Raw genomic sequence first — 27,996 nt, forward strand, 5'->3', positions numbered from 1 at the left:
TTTTCAAAAATTGCCAAGTCCTGCACCCGTACCTGCACCCGAGTCCCGAAACACACCCATGCTTCATAGGATATTATACAGATTTAACTAGTTAACCCTGAAGCTAATAGTCTTCCATTATCAAACCTATACAAAGATTGTGGTCTGAAATGTAAAGATAATCACGATAGAAAAAGATATCACTTTGGGGCATATAGCTAGGCTGAAATATTTATACATAAACTTTCTAGCCCAGCGCATATAGCTACACAAATCTACATAATATAATACTGTCAATGGAACACAGGACACCCTTCAACCTCTACTCCAGGGGGCAGGGGCAGTGGGGCAACTTGCTAGTGGGCAGTGATCATCTAATTCCAATCCCCACCACCTCGTTCCATTGATGTGTCTAATTCGTAATGTGAAATAGCAAAGCATGGCCATGAAAGCAACTCCAGCATCTAGTCGAGCTGATAGAATGTAATTGTGTCTAGCCCACCAGCCTTTATACCTCCTATACACATAAAAGTTGAAGAAAATGCCAACGGCACACCAACATAGGTAGTTCACAGCCCTCGCTGGGGGCATTCCTCCTGATCCTCCTATGAAGATTGGCCTGTTAATGAGGCCACTTTTGTTTGGGAAACGGGCGTGAGAGTACCCACACAGGCAGTGGTGCTAGGAAGCCAAAGAGAAAGAAATAGTTCATCTTAGAGTGCAGTCCAAGACAGCCAAACATGCGAATTGGGCTGACTACACCCGATATGATGGAAGCACTATAGAAAACATCATATCCAGGGCAAGTCCACGGGCTTCCTTCTCGAAGTTTAGATGGTTCACGTATATGCTCTACTGAGGTTAGAAGCCACCAAGATGTGCCGAAGTAGAGTGAGGATGCAATTAAAGTTCCCACAAACTTCATTTGAAAACATAGATAAATATTAGTATTTTTACTTTTCAGCTCAACATCCAGTGGTTCTAGCAATATGTAAGTAGTGGGTGGTAAACTGAGAACAAGATTTTGTAAAAGAAAGAAATCACCTGAACATTAAACATGGATTTTGGAGGAATTTTCATGTAATGGCCTAGCTTGAAGTCTGACAGAAACATTATTGCTTGCGTCACGCTAACAAAGCCATAGGTCTTGAAAGCCATATTTGCAAGAGGTTTCCCGGGATACATGAAACTAATAACCAACTCGGCGATGACATTAAGTCCTGGTTGCTGCACATAGATTTTACAATATCAAACACACAGAACAAGAAGACAGAAAATTATATTCTGAATACCATACCTGGTTTGTGGTAGCAGTAATTACACCAATTGGGAGAGTGAAGAGTTGAGCCATGGCGACTGCTAGCAGGACTCCCCAGTAAGGGAGTTGCAATTGTCCGCCAAAGCCTTCACAAGTAAGAATGGCAAGTCCAACAACAACGATCAATAGTACATAAAACCACCATTGAGGGACAGGGTCCTAGTTTTTCTTCAAAAGTCTAGTGTGCACATCCCCAAACATATTGTTGTATGTTGCCTTTGTTTGTTGCCAGATTTGTCTGCATAAAGAAAAGCAAAGATACTAGGAATTAAAACCTTTGAGAGCACAAAGTAACACAAGGAATAGTTAAGTGCTTGGAAAAATATAAGTAAAATAGGCAAATAATTATGCAACATGAGAGATTGTTGCAGCCAATATTGCAAAGGTTAGACCATAAGTATATACAAAGAAGATGCTGAGATGAATTTTGCTATACCCATCATATCCATGTTGATCGAATTGGAAGGTTGTATCATTCAAAACTTCAGAAATATTGTATTTTCCACCATCAGCATTGAACACACTGGATGAGTAAATAGGAAATCGCTTGGCCGGCTTCATACGAGTTTGTCCAGTAACCAATAGGAATTAATACATAGAGAACAATGAAAAACCCAGCCATCATGTTAATGATAGCAAATCCAGGGGTGGCTAAAGGAGATCCTAGGAAACCAGCTACAGTGGACCAATCAAGGGCAAACGAGCCAATACCAAGTCCACCAAGACCAGAACCAATTTGTTGGGCTGTGACTGAGTCCTTCCATATCCAATAAACAAAGGACAGAGCAGTTATGGATGGAAACAGATAGTTGGGAACAATATAGTATGCGAAGCTTGTCACAAGGACCATAAGGAAGAACTGCAGCCTGGTTAGGCCTCCCTTAGGCATAGTCTCAACATCATGCAACGCCCTACAAGTTCAAAATTTTGAATTGAGAGAGATGATAAACTATATTTCCATTATGCATATGTGTATATATGTACTTATTATGGTGAGAGAGAGAGAGAGAGAAAAAAAAAAAAAAAAAGCAGCAAAGCGGGGGACTAGTGGCACCTAAATAGGGAGACTTGAACCAAGTTGGAAGGCCACCACATGTATGATGAATCAATAAGATACTTTCTTAAAAGTCCGGCCCATCAATATCCTAGCAAATGAATAATCCATAAAATTAAATCATTTAGGAAGAAAATGAAGCAATTCCAAGAGGTGTAATCATATAATCTCAGTAAAGCATAAACGTAAATCACCTGGGTAGTATGACTTAACAAAATAGCTGCAAGTGGATGAATCCCTCGATGATAGAACACCTTGACAATGGTGATAATATTAATAGCATAAACCGAGTTTGAACCCGAATTGGCAAATATGGTTATCAGGACATGCTCCCTCAAGTTGAAGGGACCTGGAATCAACGAAAAGAATGTTTTTGTTCCTGGAATGTGAATGAATTTTTTTGGTAGATATGCTGCCACAAGCCTTACTAATGGAAGTACTACAATTTGGGCTATAACTGATGATATATGTATTTTGGCGGTAACCAAAGAATTGATTAGCGAAGGACAGAACAGCACAAGATCATGTGACCCTAAAATCCATGTTCGAATTGTCAAGCACGGTAATGTTGGATCAGCTGAAATTGAAGAATCACTTAGGGTCCGTTTGGATAGAGCTGAAAACTGAAAACTGAAACTGAAAAACACTGTAGCAAAATAATTTTTAAATGTGTGAATAGTACCTTGAGACCCATTTTTAATGAAAAAGTTGCTTAAAAGTGATGTTTGTGGGTTCATGAACAGTACATGATGTGCATTGATTGGCTAAAAAAATGAGAAAAGTCAAACTTTGAGGCTACTGTTCATTGAACAGTGCATGAACAGTAACCGCAAGTCTCACAAATGCATGAAAAAAAAAAGGAAAAAACATAGACGCAGACGTGGGTTTTCAGCCCAATCCAAACATAACCTTAGTGTGTGTTTGGAGAATCATTTACTATTCATGGGTCTTATTACACTTTTCGGTACTATTCATGGGTCTCATTGTACTATTTCCGCTAATTTTTATCTTTATCTATAGTACTTTCAACAAAAATGTAAGGTTGAATTTAATCAACCATGTGTTGGCTTTATTCCGTGACAAATTTTCTTGTAATACAGTACTTAGAAACCCTGTATTTAGGTGGGAATTATGTAAGGGTAGTGTGTGAGAGAGTGTGAAGAAATGCTCAAGACTGTGTAGTGAAGTAGGGACTCGCGACTGGATCTCGCGGGAGGCTCACGACTTGCAAGCTGCCAAAAGTTGCACACACGCAGAGCATGCAGGTGAGCTGAACAGTCATGCTATCTGGAGCACTACAAGACAAAAATCCAGACTGGCCATTTAGTTAGCTCGCGGCTTGAACTCGCGACTCAGTCAAGTCACGAGGTCAAGTCGCCAGCCAACCCTGTTTTGGAAAAACTAACTCTTCACATTCCATTCTCACACCAGTATAAATACCCCTCATTTCCACAAAATATGTGTGGCTATTCAGAAAGAAAAACCCTAAGAGAGGTTTCTTCAAAACACTCACCCAATTAGAGAGAGCTACTCATTCTTAGAGAGAAATCTTTATAGTCTCTTCTCATTCCCTCTCTCATTGTCATACCTATTGAGAAGAGATTTCTATCCAAACATTACCCACACCCATTTAGAGTGTTGAGTGTTTTTGGAGTTTTGGGAAGTATTGGAAGATGCCAAGGATGGTGGATGCTATGAATTATAGCGGAATCCGATAAGTTAGAAAAGAAAAAGGTTCTGCGCAACCTCAATGGAGCAAGAAGCTTGGAGGGCTTAGGTACATCGGATAGATTAGGCTTGGAGGGTCTATTGTTATTCATGTATCCCAACTGCATTTTCTAGTGGATTATTGACCGCTTAGAGGGCAGCGGAGAGGTTTCACGCTGAGGGCTTCGGTTTCCTCTTCGATAACACATCGTTGTGTTATTCTTGTGTTTGCATCTTCCTTCCCTTTATCTTTGCCTTTTATTTTCTGCTGTGGATGTGATTTATAATTGGTTTAGATTGATTTCCAATTCTGTTTATAACTTATGTTCATTTTCCACACACTAATTGTTTGTCATAAAGCTTGAATTGGTTATTTTGTAATTGGGGTTCTAAACGTTCAAGGGTATTTTATACACTATTTGACATTTCAATTTATATCAGAGCAGGTACACTTGTTGTGGTTTAAATACCTTAGTGTGAATCTTGACCCCTTGTGTTTATTTGCCATGGGTTGTGCTTTGTATGCCTCTTTGTATGATTTGGTTGGTAATGAATGTAACATGCCACGTGTTTGTGAAAATGCCTCTATGAGTGTTAATCCTCATAAGTGTGATGACATGTTATTTGAATCTATAGATGTTGTTGACAAACTCTTGAAGAAAAATGCTAAGTAGTTTCAAAAGAATTTGAGCAAGTTATTTTGTGAAAAGGATGATTTGATTGCTAAGCTCAATGAATCCAACAAATTGGTTGAGAAATATAATAAACTTGCTGAAATTTCTCTTGAAAAGCTGAAAGAGTTTGAATGTTTGAATATGGGCTTGGATGCTAAACTTGTTTTGTCTAACAAACATGTTGATGATCTTAAATGTGAAAATGAATCTCTTAAGATGCATGCCAAGTGTTTGATTGCTGAACCTATTGTTAAAAAGGATGAAAATATTTGTTGCAATCATGTTGTGGTACCCGATTTTGTGCCTAGTGTGTGTTCTACCTTAAAGGACAAATCGGTGTACATTCCTCCACATAAAAGAAATCAAAAGGTGGAGAGAAAGGCTGTTAAGTCAAAGCTTCCGTTTAGGTCTCAACCTAAGGTTTTGAATGGATCTAAGTTTGTTCCAACTTGCCACCATTGCGGTGTGATTGGTCATATAAGACCTCAATGCTCCAAGTTGAAAAAGGAACAAAACAATGTTGCTAGATCTCTTCCCAAAAAGCCTAGTAAACCTAAACGCATTGTTTGTCACCATTGTAGTGCCTTTGGTCATCTAAGACCTCAATGCTCTAAGTTTCATGCTCTTAAAAGAATCAAAAGAAAAGAGAAACTTGAGCTTCTTGGAAGTTGTGCTAAAAAGAGTAGACCGGTTTTGAGTGAAAATAGCATGTTGTTAAAGAAAATGTTTAATACTTTTAACTCCTTGATTATGTGCATCGATGGTTTTCATTCTTCCAACCCTCGTCTCACTTTTCTTGAGACACTCATTCCAAACAATCGTTCTGTTTGGATGAGGAAGGGTTCTTATGGTTGAGTTTTTGCTCTTTTGGTCCTTGATCTAATTCTTTCAATCTTTGTAGGACCCTTCATACATTAAATGTCATATCTTCATGCATTTCATGCATCTTGCATTTATTTGTATGCACTGTTTTGTTTTTTATCTTATTTTTATATTTCAGCTTTGTGTGAGTAAAAAATCCAAAATCACATAAAAACTGAAAAATTCAAAAGTTTGATCGTATATTTTTGAGCACATATCACATGTTTATTTGGCCTTGTACCTTTGTACAAATGGCTTTGTGCATTTACGAGCTTAGCTTGTTAGTTTTGCACTTATATCTTTGTGGGAAAAATCTTGACATCTTTGTGTGATTGTTGTAAATCGATCTTCAAACTTGTCATGAATGATTAGTTAATAGTCATGTTGGTTTTGATACATGCGTAGACTTGTGTTTATATCTCTTCCCACTCTTTTATTTTTATTGCTTAAAGAGCTCAATAAATGTAAATCTCAAAATGAAAAGAGATAATGAGCTGCAAAATTCATCACACATACTAGTATTCGACTAGGAAAAAATGAAAGCGACTTATATGAAAATGTATGATGCCCAAAAAGCCAAAGGCTTGTTCATCAAATTGAAATATCACAAATTTCAGGCACCAATCTCAAAATGAGATGTTTTGATTCAAAATGATCAAATGTTATGAATTGTAAAGAAGCCAAATGAAAAGCTTCATCGTATGTAATCATTTTCTTGTGGGAGGTCATATATGTTCATTTCTATAATTGAGATAGACCACTTGACTTAGTACTAGTTGTGTATGACTTGATTGAATTGATCATTGAAACTTCACTCTAGACTAAGGACTATTCCACATTTGATACACACATACAACACACATGCCTAATGTTCAATGAATGTCTTATTCATTTGTTAAAATTGTACTTGTCTAAATGTGATGTGTGTGTGCTCTATCATATATTGATTTATCCAAAAATATTTTTGATCATTTTATATGTTTTTGGAAGTGATTTTTATCACTCTTTATGTTCATGTTTAGTGCTTACTTTGTTTTTCATTGTTTAAATATGTTCTGTGTTGAAAAACAGGTGTCAGAGTTTTTCGCGACTCAGCTGGCGACTCGCTAGTCGCAAAACCCCAGTCGCGAGTTCATCCAGAAGCTTTGACGACTCACTCGCGGCTTGCTCGCGACTCACTCGCGACTCGCGAAAATTTTCGCGACTTAACCTCGCGACTTGCCCAATCGCGAAACGGCCAGAAATAGCCTTTTAAAGGGTTTTTTGTGAGAAATTTGTTTTAAACCTCTCCCATCCTTTCTAAAACCCCTCTTTCAATTTTTTTACATCAAAACCCAACCAATTTGAATGGTTTTTCATTCCATTAACATTTCTAAGGTAATTATAAATTCTTTTCATTAATTTTGATCCTTAGATTATGTTTTGGAAAGTTTTGTGCTCTTGGTTGGGATTTTTATCATAGGGGTTGGGAAAATTTAATTTTTGTCAAATTTCTTTTTAGGATTTGTTTCTTTTGCTGATTTGCATTGAATGTTGGCCCCTTGTGGCAGGAAGAATATATATTAAGGGTGGATTTCATGATGTTCATGCATTGTTTCACATTATTGTTTATAGTGTGCATGCTAGGTGTTTGATAAAATGTCTCTTAGACATTTTCTCGCTTGTTTGGACTCCGATGAGTACCAAACTTTGGGGTTTCTCATGTTTCCTTATTAGGAACATGTTTGGTTTATTGATTGTGTATTTAACACACCTTACCCCACATGTGCATTTTTCGTGCATTGGTCATGCATTGCACATAGCCACCTCTTGCACACACCTTTGCTACCATTGTCATGCATTGGTTTAGACCTTACTTCTTCATCCTAGCATGTCATGTCTACCTTATGCTCTGTGGCATTTTATATTGTCTTAGGCTTGAGCTTCATTTTCTCATTCATCTCGCACCCCTCATGCATCATTAGCATTGTTCGTACCTTCATCTCTTGCCCTCGTTTCTTCTTGACCCTTTGTCTATTCCTGATAAAAAGGGAGAGAGTATACTCGTATTTTGTCATTTCTATATGACTCTTGTGCACATTCTTAGGGGGAGAAATTCTATTTCTCATGCACATTTGTAGGGGGAGAGATATTCCATAGGGGAGATGCATATACCAAGGGGGAGAAAACATTGAGATAATAAGAAAACTTTGTTCTGTTTGTTTTCTTGTTGGCTTTATGGTGCTTTGAGTTATGCTTTGTGGTTCTCATCGCATCATGTTTTTGTTTTAGACATGCATATATTCCTATGCTATTGTGCTCCATTGAATGTATGTTCGGATGATCATTTGCTTTGCTATGTAATCATTGTAGTCATTTTTATATGACTGTTTTGGTGTATGATCAAGTTGCTCACATGTTTCACATCATGTTTACTTGATCGCAATTTACTTGTTACATTATATTTGTCCTTTTATTACTTGATTTACCTTAAGGGTCTAATGTGTTTTGTGCAAGTGTTTCAAGTTACAAGTATATATGTTCCAAGTGCATCACAGCTTCTCATCACTTTGAAAGGGAGAAACTTTATGCACTTTTAGTTTATATTCAGTATTTTGTGGTTTGTACCCATGTTGCTTTTGTAAGCTTTTAGGGTTTGTTTTCATTATCTGTAGGCTTTATGGTTTGTACCATACTTTATGCAGCCTTTATGCTTTGTTAAATCTGTACTTCTAACTAAATGTCATGCACTTTCTTTTTAAGTACTGTCACTCTTGTTCCCTAGTAGGATTGTTCCTAGATGCATATACTTAGTATATTATGCATTGGTTAAGTGTTGGGCATATAAGTAACTTGCATTGTTCTTGTCAGCTTGTATGTTCAAGTGTTCATTCCAAGTGTGAATGAGCATTGTGATCACTACCCTGTAGTGATTACTTGTTTGATCAAGCTATGGTTTGTTTCTTAACTTCATCTTTGCTTGATCACTTCATCTTTGCTTGATCACTTCATGCCTGCTTCATATGCATTTCATGCTTTTCTGCATACAATGATCATGGTGTATTGTTGTGTTTCAGGAGATTCATATTCATATGATTCAAGAGCTTCACAGCTTCTAGATTTAGGTGTGAGTGAGTTTTGCCATTGTTCCCAAACTCACATTTAAGTCTAGAGTCTGTTTTAAGGTGTTCTGTCACGGAATAGCCAAAGGGGGAGATTGTAAAGTTGAATTTAATCAACCATGTGTTGGCTTTATTCCATGACAAATTTTCTTGTAATACAGTACTTAGAAACCCTGTATTTAGGTGGGAATCATGTAAGGATAGTGTGTGAGAGAGTGTGAAGAAATGCTCAAGACTGTGCAGTGAAGCAAGGACTCGCAGCTAGATCTCGCGGGAGGCTCGCGGCTTGCAAGCCGCCAAAAGTTGCACACGCGCAGAGCATGCAGGGGAGCTGAACAGTCATGCCAGCTGGAGCACTACAGGACAAAAATCCAGACTGGCCATTCAGTTAGGTCGCGGCTTGAACTCGCAACTCAGTCAAGTCGCCAGCCAACCCTGTTTTGGAAAAACTGACTCTTCACATTCCATTCTCACGCCAATATAAATACCCCTCATTCTCACAAAATATGTGTGGCTATTCAGAAAGAAAAACCCTAAGAGAGGTTTCTTCGAAACACCTATCCAATTAGAGAGAGCTATTCATTCTTAGAGAGAAATTTTTGTAGTGTCTTCTCATTCCCTCTCTCATTGTCATACCTATTGATTTCTATCCAAACACTACCCACACCCATTTAGAGTGTTAAGTGTTTTTGGAACTTTAGAAGCATTGGAAGATGCCAAGGATGGTGGATGCTATGGATTATAGCGAAATCTGGTAAGTTAGAAAAGAAAAAGGTTCGGCATAACCTCGTTGGAGCAAGAAGCTTGGAGGGCTTAGGTACATCGGGTAGATTAGGCTTGGAGGGTCTATTGTTGTTCATGTATCCCAACTACATTTTCTAGTGGATTATTGACCGGTTGGAGGGCGGCGGAGAGGTTTTACGCCGAGAGCTTCGGTTTCCTCTTCGATAACACATCGTTGTGTTGTCCTTGTATTTGCATATTCCTTCCCTTTATCTTTGCCTTTTATTTTCTGCTGTGGATGTGATTTATAATTGGCTTAGATTGATTTCCAATTCTATTTATAGTTTATGTTCATTTTCCGCACACTAGTTGTTTGTCATAAAGCTTGAATTAGTTATTTTGTGATTGAGGGTCTAAACATTCAAGGGTGTTTTATACACTATTTGACCTTTCAAAAAAGTTTTTAGTTTTAGCAAAATAAGCAAATCCCAAACAGACTCTTACTTGTTCAATTTGGTCCCATTCATCTATGAGTTTAGTCAATTTGGTTCATGTTAAAATGTTATATTCAACTTGCAATCAATTTTGTTCCTATTATTTTAATCTATAGTCAACTTGTAGTTATAGTTAATATTTTCTATTAGTGAGTTGACGATAAGGATCAAATAGACTTCAAATTAAAAATAACAATAACTAAATTGACTGCTACCAAAATATAGAAACCAAATTGACAATAACTCCTAAATGAAATTCTAATTTGCCATTTTCTATTTTAATATTCTTAATATAAGTAATGAGTAATGCCTATTACGCACAACCAACTTGTCTACAGATCCACGGACCTTTGATGGCTGAAATACATGATGCCACAATTAGTACTCTTATCAATCCATTCACATGACAATGGGACTTAACTCTATTGTTATCTGCATTTAGCTCCACAAACATTGATCTCATTCAAAAAATTCCATTAAGCATGCGTTTGGATTGCGTTTCTGGTGCTATGTTTGTGTTTTCCTTTTTCTTTTTTTTTCTTTTTTTTTTTATTGAGAAGTGCATTTCAAGTGGGATTTTGTCTGTCAATGGGTCCCGTGCACTGTGCACGGGACCTACCACCTCTTTGACCAGCAAAATTTTCACTGGAATGTGTCTGTCAATGGGTTTCATGCATTGGTCATTCACCCACAAACCTCTTTTTTCAACAAAACTTTCATTAAAAATGGGTCCCACAGTACTATTCACATATTTAAAAATTATTTTGTTACAATGTTTTCAGTTTTCTATAAAATAAACGGTATCCAAACGTACCCTAAGTCACGGCCGAGCCAAAGATGTTTTCTATTTGCCCTATGTGCAATCCGGCCAATACTTGGTGATAGGCCACACACTGAATGACCCCTTGTGATAGAAATTAATTAATTAATTAGTCAAGTTATTAATTAATCAATTTATCATGCAAACGTGTGGTAGCACAAACAAATCACCAATAAACTAAAAATGCAGCAGAAAAATAAATAACAAGGTGATTTGTTTACAAATGGGGAAAACCTAACGGCAAAAACCCCACCGGGTGATTTTCAGGTCACCACTCCCGAAACTCCACTATTATCACAACAAGTGGTTACAAGTAAAGGAATCCAAGTACCTTACCAACCTACAGTTGAACCCTTACCCCAATACCCAATTGGACTTGTTTTGTAGTGACAGTTCCCTTTTCTGATGCACGACTCCTAGTACGTGACTAATCAATTGCGTAGATCCCAGTACGCGACTTCAATCACCAACTAAGAAGGTTGTTGGTTGCAAAGTTCTTCAATTCATCCAAACGATGAAGATCAAGAAGATGCTTGGTCACAAAACCCTACAGTGCACATACACAGCAACTTCTTCAAGAGAAAGAGATGAACTAGGATAAGAACTTCGTCTCCAGTCACAATTTACTTGAATAGAGTTTGCTCAAAGCTTGTGTAACTTGTGAACTGTTTGACGGCCCTTAAACTGATCCTTTTATATGTCTAGGGTTAGGAGAAAAGAAGGCCCAAAGACATATTCACGGATCCCAAGAAAATCATATTGAAATTCTGAAAATCTTAAACCTCGACAGATAGCAGGTGTTGAACAGCTGTCAAGCAGATGTCGAGCACACCGAATGAAGAACAGCTTCCTTAAGCTCGATAAATGCAGCTATCGACCAGCTGTCGAGCTTTAATGATTTTGCACTCTGAACTTGTTTTCTTGAACAGACTTGAAAGCTTCAATACGTGATCTTGAAACAAGGTTTCTTGAAGTATTTTAAAACATCCTAAATCTACCCAAATACAGGTAAAGTGCGTTTTGTCAAAGGATAAGCCAATTACATAAAATCAAGACATATGTTCTTAACATGTGAAACACATATGTCCTAACAATCTCCCCCTTTGGCAATCCGTGACAAAACCACAACAAACAAATGAACATATGAGAGAAGTCATAAATCACTCAACTCATATTTACTTGTTGAATACAATAAAATCTATACTAACACAAACTCTTGAAAAACTTTCAAGAAGAGATTTTATGGCAAGTAGACTTTGACAACCTGTATTTCTGAAACACTTTAAACAAAACTCATCAAGGCATCTTTGTGTGAAACAAAAATAATAGATTGTATACAAGTATAAGAAACATGTGTATAAAGAGTGAAAAGAAACAACACATGAAGGGGTAGGTGAAAGAAAAACATACATCAATATAAATAAAGAGATAAGTACAATGTATGTCTAGAAATGGTCATAAGACCTCATGTACAAGAGTAATGTATCTAAAAAGAAAGAAAAGAAAAGATACATACTATCCTCACTACATCCCTCAAAAAAATATCAACACTCCCCCTAACAAAATGATCATGTACTAACTCTCCCCCTAAGATAGACTACTCTCATACCAAAACTACTCCCCCTTTTTTGTCACGAATGACAAAGGGTAAAAGTGTCAAGTAGACATCTCATCGGTAGAGCTAGCATCTCCATCATCATCATCTGAAGCATCATCATCATCACCATCATCATCATCCTCATCCTCAGAAGTAGAAGCCATAGGAGAAGGCGGTGAAGGAGTAGCTGCAGGAGCAAATCCACCCATAGACACCTGTCATCGTGCAATACGACCGACATGAACGTTCACCTGATACAACTCCGTAGAAAGTGTATCGAGGCGAGCATCCATGCGCTGTAGCTGCACCATAATATCTCCGAGAGACACATTGGTCAAAGAGGAAGGAGGAGCTGATATGGATGGAGCCAAACGGGATGGAGCGGAACGAGAGGAAGGAGCTGCTGAATCCGACTGTCACGACTGAAGTTGGGCCTCGCTACATTTAACAGTAGCGTAATCTATGGCACACATGATGGTAAAATGGTCAGATGAGGGAAAAGGAACAGAAAAATGGCTTAGAATCCTCGTGATAGCGGAAGGAAAGATGAGCTTATCACGGGTCACCGAATCTAGATGAACATCTATAATAGACAAAATGAAATAAGAAGGGAAGTCTATAGTAAGATGCTCAAGAAGAGACAACAAAAACCGAGCACGAGGCTCTGTGATGAAGTTATAGTGAGAGAGGGGATACAAAACAAAAGTCATCACCATGTTCATGAATTTAGGACCTTTAGCAAAAGGTCGACATGGTGTAAAAAGACGCTCACCCCAAGAAGTAGGGCGCTCACAAAAAGCAGACGTGAGCTCATTCCTGGATACAGTCCTCAGATGCTCACAACTAGGATAGTCAGGAAACTCTATCCTAGGAACCCGAAGCACATCCGCAACTAACTGCGGTGTGACAGGAATGCGCGTACCTCGAACGCAAGTGAAGAAAAGAGGTACTAACCGATCAATCTCGTGCATGTTGGAGTAGAACTTCTGGATCAGCACGAGAGGACAGGTGACCGGGGCGTCACACAGTGACTCCCATCCACTACTGTGAATGACAAAGGGAAGGTTGGTGTCAGCAAAATTTGACAAGATGACTTGGCATTCCGAATGAATGCCTCGTCTAGAAAAATTCTTCGAAAATGCCTTAAAGGCATCATCATCACGGAACCGGATATGAGATAAAGTAGGATCAAACAAAGAAGAAGCACCGGAATGAAGAGGATTCCGGGCTGGAGTGGATTTACGCTTATGTGCCATAGACACGACTAACGTAAACAACAGAGAGGGAGAAAAAGAAAGACAATCAGAAAAGTCCCAAACATTTTCAAATATATCAAATATATTGAAAAGAAATACATATGCATAGGAAATGCATGAACATGTGACATGCAAAAGAAATTGCATCATGGGCTCAGCCCAGTCCAAACCTATCAGCACACAACCATATAGCACACATCTAAATGCATGGCAAGACCATTATAATGCTAATGTGATGCAATCTATGAGGTTTTAAACACATTTAAGTGAAAACCCAACCCAAAATTTCAATGAAATCTCATCAATTTTGAAAAACCCCAAATCCTAGGTTTCAAAACATGAAATGCATGAATGAGAAAGGATTAGAAGCTTACCAAGTGAAGAAAAACTTGAAAAACCTTGGAAAATCCTTGAGAACCAAGATAGGAGTGAGATTGGAGTGTTTTTGGGAGAGAAACAGAGAAGTATCGAGAGAGAGATCGATGGAAATGAGGACCGGATCGCGCAGGGGCTTTATATAGGAAAGCCAGTAATTCTCGACAGATGAAGGTATTGATAGGTATCGAGGTATCTGTCGAGGAGGTGTCGAGAAAATACACGTCGACAGCTGAGGTGTCGAGCAGGTATCGAGGATCAACACACCAGTTTTTAGAATAGAAGCTCGATTGATCCACCAGGTATTGAGAAGCTATCGAGCATACAGACCAAATCTCGATAGATCCACCAAGTATTGAGGTACAGGCGAGATTGCGATAAGAAAAAGCTTAAGGAAGCTCGACAGATAGCCAACTATCGAGGAGGTGTCGAGCCAACTTTTAAAAACAGTTTTTCGAGATGTGAAAAATACAAACATGAATGCAATCCAACATGCAACTCAACCAACGATCCAATCAACATATTATGCTCTTAAAATCATCTCTCAAATGAAAATTTAAGCACATGGATCACCACAACCAAACACACACACTAAACAAGTCTTTTATATTTCAAAAACAAGTCTAGACAGTTTAGTGAGCATACATTAATACATGTAAAACCTCGTGATGGCCAAATCACATTGTACCTGTACATGTATCAAGAGTAGCAAAGAATATTGCGTGTTGTGTGTGAAAAATATCGCAAGATTGCATAAGTGTATGCATGTTATGACGATTTGAGATATGAGAAAATCACTTTAACTCACACACAATCATAACTTCTATAGGGACTATCACCTTTGAGGTACATCCTATAACTCCCACATCTCCTAAAATACACGCTTGCAATCATTTTTAAAGCATTTTTGATCTTTTTGCTTTTGAATTTTCTTTGCGTATTTTTTCTTTTAAGCATATCATGCATGGGCTTATTAGAGAGAGAAAAGAAATACCCAATGATAATTGACATTCAAATTTTGCTATGACTAAGCACACAAATGTCATTGACACTGCACTTTTGCTATGCCGAAGCATACAGGTGTCTTATTATGATTGACGGGCAATAGTGGTGAGATGATTATTTATGCCTTTCTCTCAGGATTTTTTAGTCCTTCCCGTCAAAAAGAGTGATATGCATGTTAAGTTTAAGAGACAACTTAATCGTACTCATCACAAACATGAGCCACAAAGCTCACTTGCTTAGTTGTGCATAGAGATGCTCATCTAAGCTACAAATGATACAAAGTTTAGAAGACTTTGTTTCAATGGCCATCCAAGATACACAAGTACCAATGTACAAAACACATATTGTTTTTGTATTTTTCTGATTTTTCAATTTTTTTTTTTTTTATTAAGAAAAACAAAAACAAAGAAAAAAATGAAAAATAACCAAACAAAAACATGTTAAATAAACAAAGCATAAAACTAGACTGACTCAAAACATGAAGGCAAAACACATAAGTAATGCACACACAAAAACAAGAAGAGAGAGAGAAAAGTGATAGAATCACTTGGAGCCCTTTTCTTTCCACACCTTGGAAGAACCTTTCCATCTAGCAAACCCTTGAACCAGCGGTGAAGGGGAAGAATTAAAACCGTTCAAGTTCGAAAGGAACATGAGGGCTTTGAGAAGATCACCAAGGGGAGCGAAAGAGGATTGAAGCTGATTCTGGTTCCCAGATGCCATCAAGCCGTTTCTTTGTTGAGTGGCAAGCCACTTGTAGCAATTTGGTCGAGTATGACCGGCAGCTCCACAATGATGACAGACATGCTGCTTCTTTTGTTTAGGCTTTTGAGAGTTAGCCTTCTTAGCCCTAGGGTTTTTAACATCTTTCTTTTCAAACTTAAGAGGTGCTCCTAAGATAGATTTACCCTTGTCTAAGTTCTCACTAGCTAATTCAGTTTTAATCTCATTGTTCTCAGTTTTAACATTATTAGCAGGAGGAACAAAAATAATAGTACTAGAAGAGGCAATATTAGAGGAAGAAAGACCATATACTAAACCTGTTCGATCTGAAGTAGATTTCTAAATGCTCAGCATCTCATCCAGTTTTGCGCTTGAAGTCCTCTCCAATTGAGCTCTGACTTGAAATAGCTCCGCTTCAAGCTTCTTAGTCTTCTCAACCAAGAAATTGTTCTCGAATCTCAATACTCCAGTAGTCTGATTGGCTTCATCAAACTTTGTGGAAAGCTCCTCACGATCAAGTTCCACATCACTGAGCTTCTTGGTGGTTAGCCTATATAATATTTCATGCTTCTCAAAAAGCTTGTATAGCTTCTCATAGGCTGTATGGATGTCATCTTGGTCATCCATCTTCTCAAACTTAGATTCCACCAGTTCCTCTTTTTCAACCACATCTTCAACAATCCCATCAGTAGGATTGACTGTGGCCGTAAAGGCATTTAAGATTCCATCATCCTCATTGTCAGAATCATCCTCAGGCTTAGTGTCGCTCAAGGTAACAGCAAGTGCCTTGCTCTTCCCAATGCTCTTGAGGTATGTAGGACACTCATGCTTCATGTGACCGAAGCCTTAACACCCAAAGCACTTAGGTCCAGAGGGAACAGTGTACTGACCACCTTCCTTAGCACCTTTCTTCCCTTTGTCTTGGCCTTTAAACTGAGAAGAGCTGGATTGCCTACGGTCCTTGTCGAAACCCTTTCCATTGGCGTTCTTCATGAACTTCTTGAACTGCCTGGTAATGTAGGACTTCATCTTGGAATCGTCATAATCAGAAGATTCATCTGTTTCACTGCTCTTGGCCTTCAGTGCCATACTCTTGCTTTTACCCGACTTGCCTATTCTGATCAACCCTAGCTCGTAGGTCTGCAAGTTTCCAACCAGCTCAGTCAGAGGAATCTTGTCAATATCCTTTGATTCCTTTGTTGTCGTAATCTTGGCGTGAAATCTCTCGGACAGAGATCTGAGCACTTTCCTCACAATCTTGGGTTCAGGAATGGTTTCCCCAAGATTGAAGGTTGAGTTCACTATGTCCTTTAGCTTGGCATAGAACTCATCGAAAGACTCATCCTCCTCCATCTTTATCTCTTCAAAGCTTATAGTGAGCCTCTGAAGCTTTGAGTCTTTGACAGCCTTAGTACCCTCATAGGTTGTCTGGAGAATGGTCCAAGCCTCCTTGGCAGTTTCAGTGGAGGATATCTTCTGAACTCCTCATTGGTGACAACACTGAGCAATGCATTCAAAGCTCTACTGTTGAAGTTTGTCGCCTTAATCTTGGCATCATCCTAGTCGGCTGGCGCTTCTGTAGGCTTAGTCCAGCCTAACTCCACAGCTTGCCACACTTTCTCATCTAAAGACTGCAAGAAAACTCTCATGCGTACTTTCTAGTATGCATAGTTAGTGCCATCAAATAAATGAGGTATGATTAATGAGTATCCTCTATCCATGACAAACAGGGGTCAATGGATCAACACAGCAAAGATTAAACCCTAATCAGAGTGTGCCCGCTCTGATACCACTTGATAGGCCACACACTAAATGATCCCTTGTGATAGAAATTAATTAATTAATTAGTCAAGTTATTAATTAATCAATTTATCATACAAACGCGTGGTAGCACAAACAAATCACCAATAAACTAAATATGTAACGGAAAAATAAATAACATGGTGATTTCTTTACGAATGGGGAAAACCTAACAGCAAAAACCCCACCGGGTGATTTTTAGGTCACCACTCCTGAAACTCTACTATTATCACAACAAGCGGTTACAAGTAAAGGAATCCAAGTACCTTACCAACCTACAGTTGAACCCTTACCCCAATACCCAATTGGACTTGTTCTGTAGTGACAGTTCTCTTTTCTGATGCACGACTCCTAGTACGTGACTAACCAATTACGCGGATCCCAGTACGCAACTTCAATCACCAACTAAGAAGGTTGTTGATTGCAAAGTTCTTCAGTTCATCCAAACGATGAAGATCAAGAGATGCTTGATCACAAAACCCTACAATGCACATACACAACAACTTCTTCAAGAGAAAGAGATGAACTAGGGCAAGAACTTCGTCTCCAGTCACAATTTGCTTGAACAGAGTTGCTCAAAGCTTGTGCAACTTGTGAACTGTTTGACGGCCCTTAAACTGATCCTTTTATATGTCTAGGGTTATGCGAAAAGAAGGCCCAAAGACATATTTACGGATCCCAAGAAAATCATATTGAAATTATGAAAATCTTAAACCTTGACAGATAGCAGCTGTCGAGTAGGTGCCAAGCACACCGAATGAAGAACAGCTTCCTTAAGCTTGATAGATGTAGCTGTCGATCAGCTGTCGAGCTTTAATGATTTTGCACTTTGAACTTGTTTTCTTGAACAGACTTGGAAGCTTCAATACGTGATCTTGAAACAAGGTTTCTTGAAATATTTAAAACATCCTAAATCTACCCAAATACAAGTAAAGTGTGTTTTGTCAAAAGATAAGCCAATTACATAAAATCAAGACATATGTTCTTAACATGTGAAACACATATGTCCTAACACTTGGTCAAGTTGGGTTAATACTTCCTCAAATTTGAAACTCGCTGCATTGGGAATCAGGCACAACCTGCTCACACAAAAAATCTCTGGAAAAGCATTTGGAAGTTATCGCTACCTAGCAAAAAAAAAAAAAATTCCTATGGTGAGCAAGCCGTAATGCACTGCCTACCATGGCAAATCTGGTTCGTCGCTGCATCATTGATAATCCAACTTGTCCCCGCTGCACAAACCAAGCCGAAGATGTGTTGCATGTACTTTGGAAGTGCCCAAGTCTATCTTCAATCTGGGATGATGACCCTCAATGGAATTTTAGGCATACAATGATTTTTTCAGACTTCCCATAGATGTTGTCCTTTGTTCTTGAATCAGACTGCAACGTTGAATTTTTTGCCATGCTCACATGGACCATTTGGTTCAGGCGCAACAAAATCAGATGTGCTCCACTAGTTTTTCCTCTTGATCGAGTGTCACAACGAGCTTTCACTTCCCTGATGGAGTTTCGGGCTATACAACCAAAGAAGCAGTCACTCATTACTAGACCAAGAACCAAATGGAAAGTGCCTCCAGGTGAGATGTACAAAATAAATTTTGATGGGGCAACGTTTAGTGATGAAGGCAGAGCCAATATCGAGGTTGTTATTCGAAATAATCAAGATATGGTAATGGCTTCCATGTCACACAATGTACCTCTTCCCATATCAGTGGTGGAACTTGAAACACTGGCAGCGACTAAAGCTCTTGAAGTTTCTCTAGACTTGGGGTTTTGTTTCGGCGATTTTAGAAGGAGACTTGGAGATAGTGATGAATGCTTTGAAGGATGATTCGACCTCACTGGCCTCTTTTAGCCTTTTAATCCAGGAAGTCAAAACTTATGCAGAACAATTCCAATGTATTAGGTTTTCACATGTTGGTAGAGAGGGAAATTCAATAGCTCACAACCTAGCTAGGCATGCAGGACATGTCACTGATTTTTTTTCCTATGGATGGTGTTAGATTTTAAGGAATTAGGAACTAATGTATTAGAACTTCATTTTGTAATGTTGGCAAACCATGATCAAAACGTTTTGGTCTTGTTTAGACTTGCTCAAAGTATATGTTTTTATGTAAAGTTGGAATCGAGTGATTGCAGGATTTGCTGTTTAAATCTGTCTGACTCGATCAATTGAGAATTAAACTCGATCGATTGAATTTCGCGCAGATCATTTTTCTATAGAATTTTCCAACTCAACCCAAACCCGTTTGACATATAGAGTTTCATGTTTTGCCCTAAGTATAAAAGGGAAAACCCTAGCCATGTTTTAGAGTTGCTCTTTATGCTGTATGTGTCAATCTTCTATGAGATCTAGAGGTGGTTGCCTTCACATACACTTAGGGTTATCAAGAATCAAGATTATGTCAAGAACTTGATGACCAATTCAGTTGCTGTTTCAGGAGATTAAAGATATATATGCGGGAGTGCTTGTGATTGCTGGGAATCCAAGAAAGAAGTAGTTTGTAGACTTAGAGCTATCATGTGGTCATGGTAGTAAGTTTCCTACTCGAGGTAGCAATAGGATATTAGTGGTCTAAGTCGCTATTGTGTAAATTTCAATTATTTCATAGTGGATTCGTTTTACCTTGAGGATAGCTAGGTTAAATCCTCCCCAGGTTTTTTACTGATTTGGTTTTCCTGGGTTATCATTTCGCTGTGTTCTTTATTTTCCGTTCTTTACAATGATATGATATATTTGTATTAACCTAGATCTGATAATTTGACTAAGTAATCACTTGGCTAATTAACTAGATTAATCTAGTTGTGTTTTAGGGGTCTAAAAATGTACATATGGAAAATATCCCATTGCACACCCTTAATGTTTATCAAGCAGATTTGCTTTCACTTTAATAAAAGTTTTCAATTTTTCTTTCTCCAAAAAAAAAAAAAAAAAATACAGATATACACACAAAGCTACTTGGCAAAATAAATAATGGGAAATAGATATAAGTGGAAGTAGTGGGGAATAATGGCATGCCACAATAGTGTGTACTTTGTGTGCACTAGCCATTATTCATAGATGGTAAGCAAACAATTTATATGTAAAATATATTTTTGTTTTCAAAATTTGAACAATATATTCAATCAAGAAAATCCCTTCAGCTTCATCAACAATATTGTTCTTCTCTTCCGGACTTTGCTGTACAAGCGCATTGAAGAACTCTCACCACAAGGCATATCATCCATTAATGAAGCAAAGATTGTTGTATCTCCCACTTGCCTTCTTTAACGTTGGACTCCATGACAACGTAACCAAATATCACAGTATCTAGAATCACTGACAGTCTTCCTTGTTATAAAAGAAAAATAGTTTATGCGCCAGGTCCCGTAGGACCCACCTGTCAATGAGACAATAATCTCTTGTGTGCATGAGATGCTATCTCTATCATAAAACTAAACAAAAACCTGTAGTAAAAGTTTCTCGGACTGGGTTTAGTAAAACTTAAAGTTTTTTTTTTTTTTTTTTTTTTTTTTAAGTTTCCAAGTATGTTTGTGTATCCAACTGGGTCTAGGAGACGGAGAACCTACACCCCCCACGTTTTTTTTTTTTTTTTTTTTGAAAATTAGGCCCAGCTACCCATCAGTAATTAATGGGGTCCGAAAAAGTTGATCTTGCTAGATCCGTAGAAAAATTATAGTTCATTATATATTCAAGAATAGAAAAAAATAACATGTCCAAAGTAATTCTTTCTTCATTGTCTAACTATAAGAAGAACACTATAACCGTAAGTCGGTGAATGTCACTATAAAAAACAGAACACTATATAAGTCCCCTTATTATGTACAAAGAAACAATCACACGTTTATTTTGCCTGGTTTCTTCATTATTATTTTTGCTGTGAAATAATGAAGCTCTTGTCAACCAAGATAGCTAAATTACTACTTCTTGTTATATTGGTCTTTATGGTCGTGGTGAATGAAGTAGCGGCCAGAGGTGGCGGCAGTGGTAGTGGCCAGGGTGGAGGAAGAGGCAATGGCTGTGGCCATGATGGAAGCAGAGACCGTGGAGGCAATAGATACGGTGGGGCTGGTCATGTACCTCATTGTGGCACGTCTAATCGTACATGTGGTAGAAGGGGAGCTGCTTCCAACTTTGGCTATAGTCACTATAATTTGGTTTTTGTAATTGCCTGTTACTTTTTAGTTTATGCAATATTGTAGATAATTTTATGATACAAAACCAACTCTTAGTTTAAGTTCTTAAAGTAAATTTTGGGGAGAATTGTTGTTGATTGTATGGGGGTTTGTTAAGTTCAGTTCTATTGAGGTTTCTAACTATTTTATGGTGTAGTTTTATGATTTAAAATGGTTTGAACTACTGTTTTTGTTCTTGTCTATTGGGCTAATTTGGTTGTTTGTTTATTTGCATACCTTTGAACTACAAATTTTTCTAGAAGATGAATCTTGTAATATAAGTAATTTCTTTAAAAGAAATTTGTCCATAGTGCTAGCAAAAGAATAAAAGATAAAATTTAAATTCATTCAACATATTCAACTTAGGCATTCAACAGTTATATTGTTCCTGTTCAATAACGTATTCAAGCATTATTTTAGTGCATATGCGTATGTACAAAATGTATTATACAAATTCAACTAAAGATTAAAGCACACACTAATAGACTAACTATTTGAAAATATGCATTTAAAAAAAAATAGTGATTTTAAAATATGTCTTTAGAAAACACATTTTAGAAAATGAAAAATTAAACATTTAATTTGGGTTTTTAGGCTAATATGTTTGTTTGGGAAATTTTTGATAAAAGGTGCATCCACAACATTTTTTAGCAACACTTTCACAAGTTGTTACTGGTTCTAATTTAATCTTATCAATAAAATCACTTTTTTGTCCACCTGTAATAATCTGCCACTTAGGATTTCTTGTGAAATTAATTTAAAAAATTTGTGAAAGTATTGTAAAATGTTGTGAACATAGCATTTTTAATTTTACAATTTTTTGGTTCAACCTTCAATGGACCAAAATTTTGGAGAGATCAAATTTTTATTTAGGGTGTTCAAGAATTTTTTAGGGTGGTCAAGTTTGTTTTCTAGGGTGGTCATCAACACATATTAATTTAAAGTTCAATTTTTTTAAGCTATATAAAATAGAAATAAAAAAGCCCTATGATGACTTATTTGTGCTTCTGCTCTTGTAATTTGCTTATTTTTACTCTTTGTTATGTTTGATCTTTAATTTGTTTGGAATGAGATTTTTGGTGTAGTAGGGTGTATGAGATAGTTTTCTTCCACGCACCAATACACTTTTATATATATGGATATCAATGTAATTTGGCTGAGAAAAAGAGAAGAAAACAATTAGTTCACTTTCATTTTCTCCTGTGTTAAACGGCGCTAATTATGACTAATTCATTTGACCATCTAAAGATCTAATAGACTGATACATCTGCTACTTTCAGCCAAAATATTGTCATCTTAGTCAATATTAGTTACTTTGAAACATTTATTGATATATATATATATAGGGATAATTACACTTTACCCACCTGTGGTTTGCCTCTAATTTGGTTTGCCTACCCGTGGTTTCATTTTTGACACTTTACCCACCTGTGATACCCTCCGTTACTCCTCTGTAACCCATCTCCAATGCAGACGTTACTCTAACACATAAACTCATCAAAAACAGAACCTAAAACAGATCAAACACTACTCACTCCCAAAACACACTCTCATCCAATGTGCTCACCAAACAACAATCACAATGCAATGTGCTTGAGATAATAGACTGAGAAACTCCTGGGTTTTGATCGTGCAAGCAAATTGAGGAAGAAGGAGACACAGTGTTCAGCAATTGAGCTGTTGCAAATAGTATTTTTGATTTTTGGTGCTTGGTCCGTTCGTCTTCTCTTGATTGGGTGAGTTCCTAACTTTTTCAGCTTCAAATTTTGGTTTTCTTTTACTGTCATATGCTCTGTTCATTTGATTTTAGGTAGATCCTTTTAATTTTTGAAACCTAGGGTTTTAAAATTCTTTTACGAAATTGGGATTTTGCTTGCTATGTCTTCATCAACTGGCAATGGGTCTACAACTAATGGTTTCTACCGTGCCTTAGATGACCATTTATGTACCCATGAGAATTGTGTTCTACGAACAAGTTGAAAATCTTGTAACTATGGAAGAAGATTCCTCAGTTGTAGTCAATTTAATGTAAGAAACAATTTCATTAGTGTATTTCATTTGAATTGAATTGAATTATTAGTTGTGATTAATTGTGAACTATGAAATTAATTGTTATAATTGTAATGATCAGGTTGGTCCCAAATGTGGCTTCTTTCAGTGGGTGGATAACAAAACTTGTAGGAATGAAACAGCTCCACTTGTCCGTGAAAGGATAAGTATGCTTGAGAATGAACTGCTGCTTGCAAATCAAAGAGAAATGAGAAGTAGGGAAATGGAAGAAAGATCTAACCAGAGGGAAAGAGAAGCTCATGAGCTTTATGTAGAAGATAGGGAGGAACTTAAGAGGATTAGAGAGAGTGAGAGATTGTACAAGCTGGCACTAGTTTTGTTATGGTTATTTTTCATTTTTGTAATGTTGTTGTTGTGTTTTGCCTCAATGAACAACAATGTAAGGGTGAGGACCCTTAATCTACCATGATGCTTGGGGGGTTGTTGAAATGTGGTTGGGTAATTGAATTAAGTCCCTGATTATTGTATCCATCTCTTGAAATACAAAGTGTTGTTTTTGTGCAAATTTTGTGCAAATGTTCTGTAGTTTATTTATTTTTTTTGTGCAAATGTTCTGTAATTTATTTATTGTTTTTACTTCCTGCCCATAAATGGATCCATATATATTGATTTTGGTTCTATGCTACACCTGCCCATAAATGGACCTATGGTCATGACATACACATGATTTGCTGTGTCAATACATACAGTTGTGTAAATCCACCAAAAGCACAAGACAAGCAAATCCACCAAAAGCAAAGACAAGCACAAGACATCAAAACACTTTATCCTGTGTCAATGCACATTAACATTAATAAAATCCTAATAATGTCATAATATGCCAAAAGTGAAGATAGCCATTGTGACTTTATGTCCCATGCAGACATATTTACAACCAAAACCCAACTACTAGTCCACCACACATCAGACATACACATCTTCCAACCAAAATTGCCAATATTGTTTTTGACACTTGACCAATTTAAATACTAGTTACATTAAGTGTGGGAACTATAACAAAAAAAGTGGTTGAAACTTTAACATCTTCCATCTTCATTTACTGCTTTTTGTGCCCTTCCCTGCAGCCTTCTTGCCCTTTCCACCAATTGGTTGAAACTTTGTTGGCCTTGATACACCAAACATTCTGCCTTTAAACCCCCTAGCAGCACCACCACCACCAGATGCACTTGGCTGCATAACCAAAATCCAGCAGTTAGCAAGATGGTCCAACAATAGCAAGTAAAAGGAAAAAAATAAACAAAATAGATATTAGTAGAGGTGCCTGAGATGGTAAAGAATCTCATGTCTCTCTAAGGGTATGGCTACTTGGTTGTGAGGATGAAGAGAACCAATTGGCCTTAAATGCAGTTGGAGGTAGAGTTGCTGCTTCAGATTTATTGTTTGGTGTAGGTTGAGATGCAGTTTGACCAAAAGCTCTGTATGCAGGTTGAGATCTAGTACTTGGTGGCTAAAATGCAGTTTGAGGTGTTGCAGTCTGCTTTGTTGTTGTAGATCTACTGCCTTGTACCTACAAGTAGGGTTGTACAAGTTACATACACATGAAATATATGAGGAAATGACTATAGTTCAAAGCATGGAAATACTTACAGCTTTTGATTTAGTAAGTCTATCTCTTCTCTGCCATAGAGTTTCACCAATGATGCCTACTTTGCACCCTCTTGCATTATGTCCTTCTTTCTGGCACTTCCCACACTTGATTGTCTTGTTCACCCTAGAAACTCTATAAGGGCTCCTTAGCTCTTCAAGATCTCTTTTTCTTTGCTTTAGTGGTCTGCCAGGTGGTTTATACATATGAGGAGCAACATGAGCAAGTTGGTTAGTCTCAATCCACTCAGACTGGCCAAGCATTGGCTGTATTATCTCCTTGTAAGTTTTAGCAAATGTCTCTTTTAAGTAACAATGATGCACATAGTCCTCCACTTTCTCCAGGTTCTTAACAATAGCAGAAATCCCATGTTTGCAAGGAAGTCCTGTCAAATCCCAAATCCTACAGCTGCATACTTTCCTAACCAAGTCGACCGCATGTCTCTCACAACCATTATCAACCTCATACATGAACCTGTCTGATGGAATAGCACTAAAATGTATAGATTCATGTTTTAACTTCTCTAAATTGTCTTGAATATTAGAACAAACATTTCCAGTGTATTTTGCTATACCTTTCATCTTTTTGTATTGTTTGGTCACGAGCCTAACTCTAATCCACTCCAACATTGCTAAAATTGGCTTATCCCTAGCTTCTAAGATCATGGCATTAAAAGACTCACTCAAGTTATTAGCTAAACAGTCACACAAAACTCTGCTACTAAAGTGAGACTTAGACCATTGTGCAGGGTTGATGTTAGCAAGATACTCCCATGCCTTGACATCCAAATCCTTCAGTTCCTGCATTCTTCTCTCAAACTCCCTAATTGTTGTAGCTCTAGCACATCTCCACAGTGCATCCTTCAACTCCAAGCCCTTATGATCCACTTTAAAATTATTATAGATATGCTTCACACAATATCTATGCTCACAAGTTGGGAACAGCATCTCAAGTGCAAGTATAAGGTCCTAATTCATATACAAAATAGATCAAGTAAATATGTTAGTTAAACATGTTGAAATGAACTGAGGCATGTATTATTAAACTTTAAATATGTGGGTTAAATATGTTAGTACAATTGTAGTTCATACCTTTTGTCTATCAGTGATAAAGACTAGATTAAATTGTTTTGGATTCCCAATATCATCTAAAAACTGCTGCAAAAACCATACCCATGAATCTTTGTTCTCTTGCTCAACAACAGCAAATGCAACTGGGAAAATGTTATCATTTGCATCTCTAGTTGTGGCAGCAAGTATTTGCCCCCCAAATCTCCCTTTCAGGTGACACCCATCAAAACCAATGATTGGTCTACAACCTCCCAAAAAACCAATTTTTTGTGCATTATACCTAATATACATTCTCTTAAATTTGGGCTGTGCATTTTCATCTTCCATTTCAGTTTGCAAAATAACCCTACTTCCTTTATCATTCAGTCTTATCATCTCTGCATAATCCCTAAGCTTCCCATATTGCAGCTGTTCATCCCCAGTGATCAAGCCAGTAGCTTTCCTTTTTGCCCTATACACCTGATTGTAACTTATGTCAACTTCAAGTGTTTGCTTCACATGATGTTGAGCACCAGCCACTTTTCAATTGGGATTTTTGTCAAACTCTTACATAAACTTCTTTGTAACATAACTTGAAGTCACTTGGCTGTGTTTGAAGGATCTAGGGCAGGTGCACTCTGGATTGAATGTTTTTATTTGGAATGTCAACTCCCCAGGTAGTTGAGATGCATAACACTTCCATCCACATTCATTTATGCAATAAACTAATATCTTCTTCTTCTCATTCAGCTTGAACTTGATATCTACTGGCTTCTTTATAGTATATTCCCTCAATGCCTCCCTAAATACCTTAGAGTTTGGAAACTTTATTCCTTTCTGTAACACTGGTTTTCTCACGTCAGTTTAGACATTAAACTCAAGTTCTTTTGCAGCAGTTGGTGCTGGCTGATCATCATCAGAATCCACTAGACTTTCCATGTCATCTTCAAGAGGTGGGTCAATCCATTCACCCTCTTCAAGAGGTGGGTCATTGTTAGCTGGAGTATCTCCCTCAGAGGGCCTATGTAGGGCTGTTGCACTACCACTACCTCCATCATGTGTAGATGGCCCATCATCTACATTTCCAAATACATCATCATCAAAATCCGGCCCCTCAAACCCTTCCTCCAACCAATCAAAATCTTCTCCACCACCTCCTTTAGCATCCACACTACCTCCCTCATGCATCTCATGCACATCATCACCATTCTGAGGTGCCTCATGCACATCATCATCATTTACCACTTCCTCATTAGCAAATGGTTGTTCAACTACAAGTGGCTCCTCACCACTCTCAACATATAATTTTATCTTATCTGTAGGCCATGCAGCATGAATCTCACACATTTAAACTACATCATCATCTTAATTTATAAGCCTTAACCCTTGCTCCAAATTACCTCCAGGAATAAGATAATGAAATCCACTTGTACTATTTGCCCCCAAACCACAACACATATCTTGTATTTCAAAATAAATAAGTCTATCTGAGTCAACCTTATCATAAAAAGAAGTACTACCTCCTAAATATACCAAATCTGGGTTCCACACAAACTGGCCACCATGATGAATTTCAAAATTGAATGTCAAGTCATCCATCTGCATATAAAATACAATAGAATAAAGT

At 37.6% G+C, this 27,996-nt stretch overlaps 1 protein-coding gene and 1 pseudogene across 1 annotated transcript in view; both read right to left on the reverse strand.

The window, feature by feature from the left end:
• Positions 1 to 27,996, reverse strand: part of LOC126726856 (oligopeptide transporter 1-like) — a 67,719-nt gene that overhangs the window by 24,073 nt on the left and 15,650 nt on the right. The window lies entirely within an intron of this gene.
• Positions 89 to 27,968, reverse strand: LOC126724713 (uncharacterized; annotated as a pseudogene).

The sequence above is a fragment of the Quercus robur genome, chromosome 5, assembly GCF_932294415.1.
Source record: "Quercus robur chromosome 5, dhQueRobu3.1, whole genome shotgun sequence".
Taxonomy (NCBI): Eukaryota; Viridiplantae; Streptophyta; class Magnoliopsida; order Fagales; family Fagaceae; genus Quercus; species Quercus robur.